The sequence below is a fragment of the Saccopteryx leptura genome, chromosome 1, assembly GCF_036850995.1.
Source record: "Saccopteryx leptura isolate mSacLep1 chromosome 1, mSacLep1_pri_phased_curated, whole genome shotgun sequence".
Taxonomy (NCBI): domain Eukaryota; kingdom Metazoa; phylum Chordata; class Mammalia; order Chiroptera; family Emballonuridae; genus Saccopteryx; species Saccopteryx leptura.
The window spans coordinates 102,722,745-102,733,709 of NC_089503.1; positions in this window are offsets into that span (position 1 = coordinate 102,722,745).

Sequence of the window (10,965 nt, forward strand, 5' to 3'; positions counted from 1 at the left end):
AAAAAGCCAACGTAATTCCAACAGGATATTCTGGGACCCCCGCATCTCCACTTTATACAGCACCTTGGAGATCAGCTAGTCCAACCTTCTCTGCTGGGTGTCTCCCGTTAGAACATCTGTCTGTCCGTCTTTGGCTCGACCACTTCTGAAGGGATGAGCTCACCCCTTCTCAGTGCCATCTGGTCCAGGTTTTATAATTCTAATTATTAGAAAGTTCCTGTGCTAAATTGTAATATGCCTGTAAAGCCAGTAGCCAGGGCCACTATCAGAGCCGCCCGGCCCATGCAGGTTCGCATTGGATTCAAACAGTCGGTAAAGAAACAACGGAGCCAAAAACTGGTGGGCCATCATCTTTAATCCTAGCTTGCACCCGGTGGGCAAGTAAAAACACACACTGGGCTCCAAAACCCACTCACATTCAGTGCTCACAAAGCTACTGACTTATCCAAGTTTCCTAGAATCAAAGGTTTCTAGCTCACCAGACTTATTCACCTCTGTTCCCCATCTCCTTCCTTCTCCCTGCACAAACTCTGCACAAACTGGCTTCTCACTCAACACTCCACCATCTTGGCTGCTTCTCCTGGCCTCCTCCACGTGGCCTTTCTCAGCTCTCCTCTCTGCTCTCTCCTCTAATGATAATCTCAGGAACCAAGAGCAAGCTCCCATTCTGCCCCCATTTTATAGTGTAGAAATCCAAACCTTTAATCCAATATACAAAATAGGGAAGTGTCTAATATCATACAAGGTCACTTATCTGGGGCATGATGGGATTATACCACCCCACATCAAAAAGGATGGGAAAGGCTTAATCCTAAAACCAAGCCCCAGGCTACAAGGATCCTGCCTGCCCACAGCCTGCCCCCAACACACATTAATATCACCTGGGTGACAACTTCCATGTGGGCAGCGCCATCTTTAACGAAGTGAGCATAATGTATTTTATCTGCCCAACAATGTCCCTTTAAATATGCTCTTGGTAAAAATAAAGAAAAATGTGTATCCTTTTTCTACATGATGTCCTGTTACCTGTTCAAAGACAGCTCAGCTACTGTCTGGCCCAGCCTGGCTCCAGCCTCAGCCGAACCCCCGCACCCACAGCCAGGGCCACTTGACCTCACGTCCAGACTCAGTTCTGCTCTGGGGTGCCAGGACCGGTCTCGGCCTCAGGCAGGAGGGCTTTAAGGAGCTCAAGCTCAACTGTGGAATTAAAAATTGGTTTTCTCTCAATGTTAACCTGGGTAATGTGAGTTTTTTCTGTTGTGTCTTTTTTTTTATTATTATTAAACTGGTTTCTACTTATTTTTGTGATAATAGTAGCTATAATTGTTTTTGATTGTTTGCTATGTGCCAGATACTGCGCTAAGCATGGTGTAGTTTATTTATTATCACACTCAGTTTACAGATGAGGAAACTGAAGCCAAGGGCCAAGGGTGGTAGAGTGACCTTCTGTTGGGCAGATAAAATGTATTATGCTCACTTTGTTAAAAATAGGCGCTGCCCACGTGAGGCCATTGCCCAGGTGATATTAATGTGTGTTGAGAATTGTTGTAGCCTGAGGCTTGGTTTTGGGATTAAGCCTGTCCCACCCTTTTTGGTGTGAGGTGGTACAATCCTATCATGCCTCAGAGAAGTGACTTTGTATTAAGAGACTTCCCTATTATGTATATTGGATTAAGGGTTTGGATTTCTACACTATAAAATGGGAACGGAGCGGGAGTTTGGCTCTTGGTTCCTGAGGTTAGCATGAGAGAGCAGAGAAAGTAGAGCCAGCAGCAGAAGGAGGCCACGTGGAGTAGGCCAGGAGAAGCAGCCAAGATGGCGGAGTACTGAGTGAGATGCCAGTCTGTGTAGTTTGTATCTGGGATAAGGAAGAAAATGGGGAACTGAGGAGAATAAGGTTGGTGAGCTAGAAACCTTTGATTCTAGGAAACTCGGATAAGTCAGTGGCTTTGTGAGCACTGAGTGTGACTGGGTTTTGGAGCCCAGTGTGTATTTTTACTTGCCCGCCGGGTGCAAGGTAGGACTAAAGGTTATGGCCCACCAGTTTTTGGCTCCATGGTTTCTTTACCGACTGTCCGAATCCAATGCGAACCTGCAAGGGCCGGGCTGCTGTGATAGTGGCCCTGGCCCTGCCTGCTGGCTTTACACCTTCCATGGTCACAAAAGGATAAGTGAGCATGCTCAGGACACAGTCCAGGCGAGCCTCACTCTGCAGCTCCATGGCTGGCCACTCGAATGCAATGCCTTCTAGTCGGGGCCTGTTGATGCCTTATGTCCCTATAGTCAGACAGCGTACCCTTCTTGGTTTCCAACACCCAGACTGGAGTCTTACCTGAAAATCCCAGCCCAGAAGTAGAGCCCAGACAGCTAAGAGACCTTCCTGTCTCTAACTTTCTCTGTCTCCCTGCATGTTTAGTGTCATCCACCCCTCATGCCTGTAACTTTCATCCATTCTCCTTTCCCTGCCTGCTGTGGTATTTGGTATTTGCATATTTTCTCCTCTGAATAATCACAGTGGTGAGGCTTTTGGAGAAGAGATCTCACCAACTTTTTTGTTTAACTCCTGGTGGTCCCGAAAAGTAAACTAAGGATTCTTAATTGCCTGTGAGAGAAACCCCTGGGAATCATAATGAGAAGGTCTTGTCTCATTTTACACTTAAGGAAACGTTTCTGATTGTACTTAATCCCACCACCTCCTCTGTAGGAAGGAAAGAAGTTTGTTCTTGAGACCCCTGTCCCAAAGGCAAAGGAGTGGAGATATAGTTGAGAGAGATAACATCCCTTTAAAGAGTTTCAAATTCCTTTGGTATCCCTGGCTCTAGTTTGTCAGGTCTGGAGACTGTGGTCTACAGGGTGTTGAGTTTGCCAAGTTGAAGCCTTTGTTCAGGAAGCCACGTCACGAGTGTTTTCTTAAAAGGACACAAGATCAAAATCTCTGTGAAAGAAGGAGAAAGAGTCACATAGCAATTCACTCATCTTGATTCTACCGCATAGACAAAAATTAAAAATTCTTTTTCAGATCCAATGTTTTAAGGGGCAAATAAAAACGTGACCACCCTAATACATAACTAAAAACAAACCAAAAGAAAGAACACCAAAAATCAAGCCAAAACAAAAAATAGAAACCAGTCCCTGGGCTCATACTAAACATGATCACATGATGTTGACTAGGCAGCCCACAGTGAAAGGTGATTAGTTGTCCCTGTTAATGTGCCCTCTTTAGCCCCTTAGTAGGGAAAGGTTTGATCTAATGTTCTTTTAAAACAAAGCTCTGAACCCTATGTTCTCACTGGAGCTGATAACATGGCTTTCTGAGTGAAGGTTGTAAAGGGGCGAAACCACAGATCCTGGCAAATCCCAGAGCAAATCTCTTGACCTTGAGAGCAGACTCTCCACACCAGGTCGTGTGGGTATGGAGCATAAAGAATAGGGGTGATCAGAAATCTTCCCTGACATTAAATGCGTTTCTTTTGGTCATAAACTTGGGGTCACTGAAGGGTCCCTTTTAACAACTCGACTTAGGAGTCTTAGAGATTGTAGGCTGCAGTCAGGTGTATTGCATGGAAGCCTTCTTTCCAGACACCCTGAAATTGCCCTCTCATATACTAGCTATAAAGGGGGACTGAAAAGTGCATCTTAAATAGGCCAACAAAGTCACCGTTATGGAATGTGCTATTCACATCATCATTTTGTGGTGAGTAAATTTGGGTTGTTATTTTTTTCTTAATCTTCTGAAGTATGTGGGCTTAGAAATACATTCTTCCATTTTTTTCCCCCTGCACATTGAATCAAAACAAAATTGGGAACAGGCCCAGACGAGTGTCAGAAAGGCAATTACTGAGTGTGTTGCAAGGTAGCCAATTCAGAATAATTGGCAAGGACCAGCTGGCCCCAGTCTCTCCAAGGCTTAGCTCTGCCTATTACTGAAGGGAGAGCCCTGGGTGGGCAGAGTGGTATGGAAATGGTCATCTGATTTTCCCTGTGATATGCTGAGCTACAGGGAAGAACCTCCAGACCAGGAGGCCCGGCTTCACTGTGGCCTCTCCGTGAACACATCACCCCTGGAATCAGATGCTTTAGTGTCTACAGAAGGTTTCTGGTGCTCTGGTTTCATTTTCCTTTCTTTTAACCATGACCCACTTTACTTTCTAGTATAAATGTTGAGTACTTCAATCTCAACTTTAGATAAGAGCAAATTCATTGATTTAAACTTGATTAAAGATATCAAACAAGAAGAAAAACTAAAACACAGGCCATCACATCATACTGTATTTGGAGATATAGACAGACATGTCAAGTTTACAATTAGGAATCAGGCCCAGATTGAAAAGGCAGCCTAGCGCCGTGATTCCAACAGTAACCGCAAATGCTCTGCTCTCTTCTAAGAGAAATGTTCATACTAGGGGAACACAGAATCAGCCTGGCCAACCAGTTATTTTATTCTGCTCCCTTGGCCCATGATTGGTTCAAAGTTGGGTTTGTGACCCATGAGACACTAACCAGTGATCTTCCTTTTAATGTTTCCAACTGAGGTTGGAAGTAAGATTTTCCTTTCCTGTTGCATTGCAAAGATGAAATTCAGAAGTGCCTGTGGCTATGTTTACTTCAAATAGAACAATTCCTTAACAAAGACTACAGATGAAATGGAATGAGCTATAAGACTTAGGAAGGAGGAGAAATAGAGAGAGAGAGAGAGAGAGAGAGAGAGAACCCAGAGTGGCAAAGAAAGACAAAGCCCTAATAACATTATGGACCTTGAGTCCTATTGTCCCTAAGGTCAGTCCCATTCTTGCCATAACTGACTATTATCAAGCTAATATACTTCTCTTTTTTCCTGGCTCTTCCTCTTTTCATTGACTTTGAAAGATTGGCATTTTCAAGATTCAGCCCCAAATCACTTTCTTATCTTTATCCTCACTCACCCAGTTGGTAAATGTCACCTAGTCCTTTGGCTTTGGGTTCCATTGATGCTGACATTGTCATTTACAATTCTAACTCTGATCTCTACACGCATATCTCTGGCTGATTATTTAATAATGCCTTTTGGTTATCTGGTAGTCTTTTTTTTTTTTTTTTTTGACAGAGACAGAGAGTGAGTCAGAAAGAGGGACAGATAAGGACAGACAGACAGGAAGGGAGAGAGATGAGAAGCATCAATTCTTCATTGCAGCACCTTAGTTGTTCATTGATTGTTTTCTCATATGTGCCTTGACCCGGGGGCTATAGCAGAGTGAGTTACCCCTTGCTCAAGCCAGCGACCTTGGGCTGGTGAGCCCATGCTCAAGCCGGATAAGCCCATGGTCAAGCCGGCGACCGCGAGGTTTCGAACCTGGGTCCTCCACATCCCAGTCCAATGCTCTAACCACTGCACATTGACTGGTCAGACCCAGCAGTCCTTTTGACTGGACATGTCCAGCACAGCACTTTCCCCTTCCCTCACCCCTCACCCAGTCTCCCACTCTTGTTAATGGCACCATGAATTGCATTTTCCAGTTGTTCAGATCAGAAACCTAAGAATCGTTCTTGAAACCCTCTTCTACACCCCTGACACCCAATCCATCACCAAATTTTGCTTGTTCTATGTCTAAAATAAATATCTTATCTATCTACTTCATTCCGGCTCGTCTTTCCCCAGCTTGGTCTACCACAGCAGTCTCCTAACTGGTTTCCTAGCTCATGTTCTTGACCACTATTTTCCATCCCACACAGCACAGAAAGCGTTTCTTTTTAGGATTTGAGCTACATAATATCACATCTGTATTTTTCTTTACCTCTGTGATCCGCTGGTGTCCATCTCTCCAACTCAGTTTCTTAATTGAGTCTTCTTTCCTTAAACTCTCATATTTGTTCTCTGCCTCAGGACCCTTGAATTTGCTCCTTCTCTATCAGAATGTTTGCATGACTGGTTTCTTTTCATTATTTAAATGCCTCAAAAGAGCCTTCTCTGTTCCCCTCATCTAAGTTGATTTCTCAGTAATACTCTCTAGTCTATGTTATTTAAGTATCTTATCACAATTTGATGTATTCTTCTTACTCATTCTTTATATTTTTTTCTCTCTGTACTAAAATGTAAGCACCATAAAACTTGAATTTCTTTTCAGTACTACACTCTCAGCACCTAATGCAGATTTTGGCAGAAAGAACTGCTCAAGTAAGCGTTTGTTGGATCTATAAATAAAAGTGATTTAGTTGGCTTTCTTTCACTTTCAAGTAAAGAGGATTTTGAGAGATATAAAATATTTCTTCATAATGCCACATAAAAATCAGTGATAGTAAGTTTGATAGTTATGGACTTTAGGTTATAAAGCTGTGTTGAATGCTGTAACAACAGGAACAATAATAATGCTCACTATTTCTTGAGCATTTACTGTGTACCAGACACAGAATTCTCTTTTCACGCTGTTGGAAACTGAGACCTAGAAGGATTTCATAACTTGTCCAAGATTATATATATAATAAGTAAAATTGGTGAGTCTCAAACGTGAACTTGAGAGTTCTGATTTCAGTGTCAGTATTCACCCATGACAATCACACTACTTCTCTAATGTAAATATAATAAAAGAATATGAAAGAGCAATATTTAACAGAATCAAATGCTTACTTCTTACCAGGTATGAGGTTTTTAAATATTTTGCTAGATAGAAACTAAGCTGCTGAAAATGACAGAATAAAAGATGAGACAAAAAGCACTTCCTGGGCGAACCTAAGAAAATTAGCTTAACAAGAAGTTTGAATAATCAAGGAATGTCAAGGGTCTAAAGTTCATTATCTGTTGCACATTTTGATGTACTGTAGCTTTAGAAGACTTCAAAGAATATCTACCTAAGCAGCTTTCAGTGATAATACAATGTGAAAGTTATTGTGAAATTGTTTTGAATAAGAGAAATTATATCACATACATGTGAAGTTTAACTATTTTAGGTGGCTAACACCTTAATCCCAGGACAATTGCTTATTCATCTAAGGAGTTTTCAATTTGTGGGGTTAAGATTCCATAGACTTAAAGAATCTTTTGAGAGGTGAGGAAGAGTATGAGTAGGAAAAGGAGGAGGAGGAGGAGGAGAAGGGAGGGAGGAGGAAGGGGAAGGAAGAATGGGAGAGGGACACAGAGAGGAGGGAGGAAGGAGGGAAAGAAAGAGGCAGAACGAGAAAGATGGATGCCCTCTGGAATTCCCACGGCAGACCCCTCTGTGCCCTCACTCAGTGTTGATAGCTGCTGCCTCTGGTGCTGATCTCTTTGCTCCAGCTCTGGACTCCCAGACTGGCCTCACATCTTCCTGTTGCTGTTTCCTGGGTGCAGCCTCTCTGATCCTCGCTCTGCCTCCGAGTCTGGGAAATGATTGTAAGCAGTGCACAGAACCCACTGTCTACTGTCCTTTCCCCCCAGGGAGACCCATCACGAGACTGCTGCTCGGTCCTGATTTGGAACCTCAGTGCTTTCTCCTTGGTGCCCTCTCTCCTCGAGATGTCCATTAGTTTATAACGTTCACCCTACATCGCCCTCTCATTTATCCATTGCTGACCTCCTCAGGAATACTCGATCCTCTGATATATTTTGATGAGGCTCTTATTTTCTTTAACTCTTCTCCAAACTATAACTCAGCCAGAGTTTTTGCCAACCTTATCTTCTCCCAGCAGTCTTAACTGATGCAGCCAATTTTTTGCCCTATTCCCTCTCATCCTCTCCATTTCTAGGACAGATGTTTCCTTCTCTTCTTATTAATTATCACAAATACCCAAATAAAACCTAAACACAGACCAACTTATTTTCTCTCTTCTATTATGAGGAATTAAAGCACAACTATCTATTTCTTTCTGTTACTAAGAAAATCCATGGGAAGAAAAATATAAAAATAAAAACACTGAAATTACCCGTTTATTTAATTACAAGGCACTTTGCTTTCATAAACCACATTTCCACTGCTGAGAAGATTCTGATTTGGCAACAAAAGGCACAAGCTATTTCTAGCGAGAGCGGCCCAGAGGCCCGGAGGCCGCGCTAGCAGTGTGGCAGTGTGAAGGATGCATGTGGAGCCACTTGAATGGTTTTCTGCCTTTGAGGGAGGGGCCACCAGGAGCTGGGGACACGGGATGGGATGGCACAGGTACAGAGAAGTGGATAAAGTAAAAGTGGGAAGATCAAGGGATGAAACAAAATGTTAGAAATGGATCGAGTAACACAAAGAAACTCATACACAAACACAGGGACGAAATGGGGGTGCCAAGAAGTAGTCCTAGGCGGTAGTGGGGAGCAGGAGGGGCAGGAAAAGTAAGACATCTAGAGACAAAGGGGTGAAGTGTATAAGGCAAGGTCATTAAAAGTTGAAAAGATTTCCCCGGGACAATGGCTGCAATTCAGGTCATTGTCACTTGACGGTGATGGCAATTCTAGAATTTACATGTTGTCATTCATCATTAAAAGTCTCCAAGATAAATACACAGGACCCAAGTATCATTTGGTATTTTTCTATTAAAATGGGCTTTTACTGAGATATATTAGACTGGTATTCTCTTCTAGAGACAAGTAAAACTGATATAAATAAAAGCAACATTTGAAGAAAGTAAATGATCTAGGCACACTTGAGATGTTACAGCCAACTTAACTATCGTTTTGATTATTCCTCAGTTTTACAGTTAGACCCGAAGTTGATTTTTTTTTTTTTTTTCAGACATTGAAGAACAGATCTAGCTAGGATTTGTCCCGGAAGCAGTGGCTGCCTAGTTCTGACGCTAGCTGCTTAAGGCTGTGGGTCTCTGCCTTGATTGTTCAGAGACGTTCTTAATCGCAACATTATAACATGAGCATATTTATACCAAAGTTCATGGATTCTATCTAATACAGCTGTCAGAATAAAAAGCCTTCTGTATCTCACAGCTCACTTGAAAGGTTCATGGACTTCATGTAGCTCTGGAATGGCAAATAGATTTCATCTCAAGAGCAACTGTAGTTAATAAATGGTAGCTGCCAGGGCAGCTTTACCAGGAAGGGATGTGTTGAGGAGCGCGCACTCAGAGGAAGAGGGTGCCCTGGCTGGTGGTGATGAATGCCAGAGCGGAGAGGGAGGGCAAGAGGCTTGCTGGGAACTGAGGACCTCGTGGCTTGGTGGGATCTACCTTACTAAGCCTATTTAAGGATCCACTTTGAGAAATTATGAGACTGTTTTCCTTTCCTGTAGGCCCAGAAGAAGAGAGAAAAATAAAATGAAATAAAATAAAACAGACTGTAGAACTGGCCAAAAGGAACAAGGCAAGCCTCTGCCTCGTTTCCACTGCACTCTTGTTTCAACTTCTAATTTCTTTTTTTTTTTATAAATAAATTTTTATTTTAATGGGGTGACATCAATAAATCAGAGTACATATATTCAAAGAAAACATTTCCAGGTTATCTTGTCATTTAGTTCTGTTGCATACCCATCACCCAAAGAGAGATCGTGCTCCGTCACTCTCTATCCAGTTTTTTCTGTACCCCTCCCCCTCCCCCTCTCCCTCCTTCCCTCCCCCTCCCCCCCCCCCCCCACCCCCCCCCCCCCCCCCGTAACCACCACACTCCTGTCCATGTCTCTTAGTCTCATTTTTATGTCCCACCAATGTATGGAATCCTGCAGTTCTTGTTTTTTTCTGATTCGCTTATTTCACTCCGCATAATGTTATCAAGATTTCACCATTCTGTTGTAAGTGATCTGATGTTATCATTTCTTCTAGCTGAATAGTATACAATGGTGTATATGTGCCCCATCTTCTTTATCCAGTCTTCTATTTTTTTTACAGTGATTAAAAGCCTTTAAGCAAACTCTTGGCCAATACAGCAAGAATCCATAAAAGAGTAGTGTCCTTAACATGTTCACCAAGTCCAAGTTGGCCCCATCACCATGCCAAATCCCTGAAAAATGCAACCCAACCACAGTTCAGTCTGTTAGGAGCTGTCCCAGGGAGCAGGAGTCCAGGAAAAGTCCACATCCAGGAAAAGTCCGCATGGCACTGGAATTGTCACCATTCTATACTTTGCAGCTCATGTCCAAGTCCCAATGACCACTGCTTCTAGCTGGTAATGATTCAGGTAGACTGGAAAAGCCATTTGCAGCATGCGTGGATATGGAGCTTCTGTTCTTCTCTGCCTGGATAGATGAGACCAGGTTGCTTTTCCCTGGGGCTCTGAGACTGTGGCATGGTAAAGAGAACCTTGGGATATACTAAGCTGGCTGGCAAAGGTAGATTCATAATTCTTTTTTTTTAATTAAGTGACAAGTGGAGAGAGGCAGAGAGACAGACTCTCTCATATGCCCCACCAGGATCCACACGGCAAACCCCCTACTGGACGATGCTCTGCCCATCTGGAGCTGCTGCTTTGTTGCTTGGCAACCGAGCTATTTTAGTGCTTGAGGGGGAGGCCTTGATGCCATCCTCAATGCCCAGGGTCAACTTGCTTGAATGAACCATGGCTGCAGGAGAGAGGAAAGAGAGAGAGAGAGAGAGAAGGGAGAGGGGTGGAGAAGTGGATGGGCACTTCTCCTGTGTGCCCTGACTGGGAATTGAACCTGGGACATCCACACGCCAGGCTGACACTCTACCACTGAACCAACCAGCGATGGTCGCCTTCTAATTTCATGTCAGTTTATTTCTCATAACCACTCCAGAAGAAGGGACAGTAAGTTTTATTCATTTTCATTAACACTAATATAATAACTACTTTACGCCCAGCACTTAGGATACAGTGATTATGGTTGTATCCAGTTCTCATGAAATTTACAGCCTGGTTAGGGTGGGCAGGGAGAGCAGTCAATTAAGGATTATTTTTTAATACCTGTGAGTCATGCAATAGTGAGTGCCAGTCTCCTACCTAAAACCTTTCTGCAACCCATTGCTTCTTGCCTGAAGGGCACGTTCCTTACAATAACAAACAAATCTTGTTCACATGGATCCCACTCCCATCCCCACTCCCTCCCCTACACTCCACGCTTCATCTAC